The 2882-nt window shown below is 35.3% G+C and overlaps 1 pseudogene; it reads left to right on the forward strand.

Annotated features, from left to right (window-relative positions):
* Positions 1 to 1078: 1078 nt before the first annotated feature.
* On the forward strand, positions 1079 to 1179 carry LOC118026111 (annotated as a pseudogene).
* Positions 1180 to 2882: the final 1703 nt, after the last annotated feature.

Below are 2882 nucleotides of genomic sequence, written 5' to 3' on the forward strand. Positions count from 1 at the left end.
CCCATCTTTGTCACCTCACACCAGACTGCTGAGCTAGCTCCTGATCCTAGGACACTGGAAACACACTGAAAACATCTGAGTCTGTCTGCTCAAATTTTACCCAAGTAGCATTCCTTCTACCTACTTACAAATTACAGCCAAGAAAACAAACTTTCACCTTTATAGAGATAATGTTTCCAGAAAGCACAATTTACTATATTTATGTATCAATTCACTTGACCTTACTGATACCACTTTCACCTGTTTCTCCATCATAACATCCTTATCACCTTAGAAACCTCTAACTTCTCTTTAGAGTTTTAAATAAAATCAAGCCCATTTATGAAAGTACAGACATGGAATCTTTTTAAAGCTGAGAATGAGTATGATACAAGCAGTAATAATATAAGATAGAAATTATTTGCTTTAAAGACTGTATCAAATATTATAAAATGTCCCATTGTGAAAAGCAGTTTAGTACAGAATTAGCAATCAAGGCTTTTTGCCAGCCTTCTTAGGAGCTAGCTACTAAAACTTGTTTGGAACCTTAGCATGAGAAAGCCTGCAGCAACCTAAACTACTGTGTTTCATCTGAAATACATTTATAGTTATGAAAAGCACAGCAAAACATCTGCAAAAGAAAGAAAGCACCAGAGGTTTAGAAGGGCAAGTTAGTAACACTTTCCAGAATTATCCCAGGGCCTGTCAGGGAATGTTAAAAAAGAGGTTTCCCCAACAGCTGCCAGAGACAGAACTGGACCTGCCAAGAGTTAAAGGAAGCAACACAAAGTGGAAGGACCCAAGGGATTTCTATCTTGTAAGCTCAGAGTGAGGAAATGTAGATAGGTGCTAACCTCTCAAGTAGAGGAATATAAAAAGAAATAGAATGGGTTGCCTTGTATAATCAACACAGTCTGTACACAAACAAGAGGATATATTCCATAATATGCAAAGTACCCATTACAGTGATTTCCAAAGAGTAGTTTCTTAGTTGCTAATTTAGATGGGATAAAACAAATTTACACATGTGTTAATAAATTAGGAGCTTGATCAGAAAGATTCAAAAATGCATTTGCAAAAGAAAATAGAACATATGAGTGCTTGCTTTGGCAATGCATATACTAAAATTAGAATGATACAGAGATTAGCATGGCCCCTGCACAAAGATGACACCAAATTTGTGAAGCATTTCATAAAAAGAAAAGAAAAAATAGAATATATGAGTGGAAAGTCAAAAAAGGCAGCATGGAAAATTCCAAGTAATTAATACTCTTAAAGATTGACAAGCACTTGAGTCAAGTTCATGATAAATTTAGAAAGCATATTCAGGAATTTAAGAAGACATCAACTATTATTGATGGGTTATTTTTGCCTCAATTTATCCTAGCCAAGTCATTTATCCTCTCATTCCTCTTTCTTATAATCTTCTAAGTCATTCATAGGCCAAATATATGTTAAATGGAAATTTACAGAGATTTATGTTAAGAAACTATACAATAAAATGTAAATCTATGTTGATTATATTTCCATCATTGTTTAGTAGTAACTTTAGACACACTGTAGAAATAATGTATAGAATATTCAATGCATTTATTCTATAAGGAGTTATAAATCTAAGATTATACCAGATAGCTGTCACTGACTCCTAATGTATTACAAGACAGTGTTGGTAGCTGCTATGCATTTTAAAGGTTGTTTTGTTACCAAAAAAGCTGGATAACTGGATATTAGAGAGCTTACTTAAAGCCACACTCTCTGAACTCAATAAAATATACAAATAATTTTTAAGTTCCAATATAATTCATACTACATTCTACATTTTAATGTTAGATAAATCTGGACTCCTAACTAAATAAATAAGTTGAATGATAAATCTTAATAGGGTGATGATAATGTGTTAACATCAGAATATTTATCTAAGAAGAAGTCAGAACAAAGTAAAAAACACTTGTGTTACACATTTCTATTGTGTGTTTTTAGAGAATATTACTTAAGGATGTTTATCCTGGGGGCACCTGGGTGGCTCATTCGGTTGGGCGTCTGCCTTCCGCTCAGGTCATGATCCCAGGGTCCTGAGATGGAGCCCCACATCAGGCTCCCTGCTCGGTGGGGAGCCTGCTTCTCCCTCCCTCTGCCGCTCCCCCTGCTTGTGCTTGCTCTCTCTCTCGCTCTTTCTCTGTCAAATAAATAAATAATAAAATCTTTTTTAAAAAGGATGTTTATCCTGTATTTATACAATAGTTTTCCCTAATATTAGGACCTCCACACTCCAATTCCACCATACCAGGTCAATCTACTACTGCCAGCTAAACTTCTCATTGTCAATGCTATCTATGCACTTTTGCACAGAGTCCCCCTACTTTAAATATTCTCATGGTGCCTTCCCAAAGAAACCACAAACACTCCAATCTCTTTATACTTCAATTGAATTTTCATGTACTTTATCAAGACATCCGATGAGTCCCAGTCAATACTTAACTTTCCACAACTTTGAATTGCTCCAGCACTTAGTAGTTCATATCACAAGATCATAATCTTGCTCATATGTAGGAATTATTCTCTGGGAATGATGTAAAAAATAAGGCTTGTTCTTATAATGAGATCTCAAATTCCTTCAGGAGAGGGTTCAAACACTGCAGTTGATCTTCCATAGTATCTACTTCAGTGTTGTTATTCAGCCAGAAGGACTTACCGGGTATTTCTTTGTATTCTTAGCATTGTACAATGTATTATGGATATAGATGTGAGTAAAGATTATTGTCTATGCATAGAGTAGACTATGAATAAATGTTTCTTGTACAAATGAGTACATGCAGTAATGGACTGTGTTTAGCCACTCTGTGCATGTTTCTTGGATTTGAGTATCTTTCCCCTGGGCTCTAGAATTTCTGTGGAAGTGCCAC

This window comes from Mirounga leonina, unplaced genomic scaffold, assembly GCF_011800145.1.
Source record: "Mirounga leonina isolate KUSES-001 unplaced genomic scaffold, KU_Mleo_1.0 Mir_204, whole genome shotgun sequence".
In the NCBI taxonomy this organism is placed as follows: Eukaryota; Metazoa; Chordata; class Mammalia; order Carnivora; family Phocidae; genus Mirounga; species Mirounga leonina.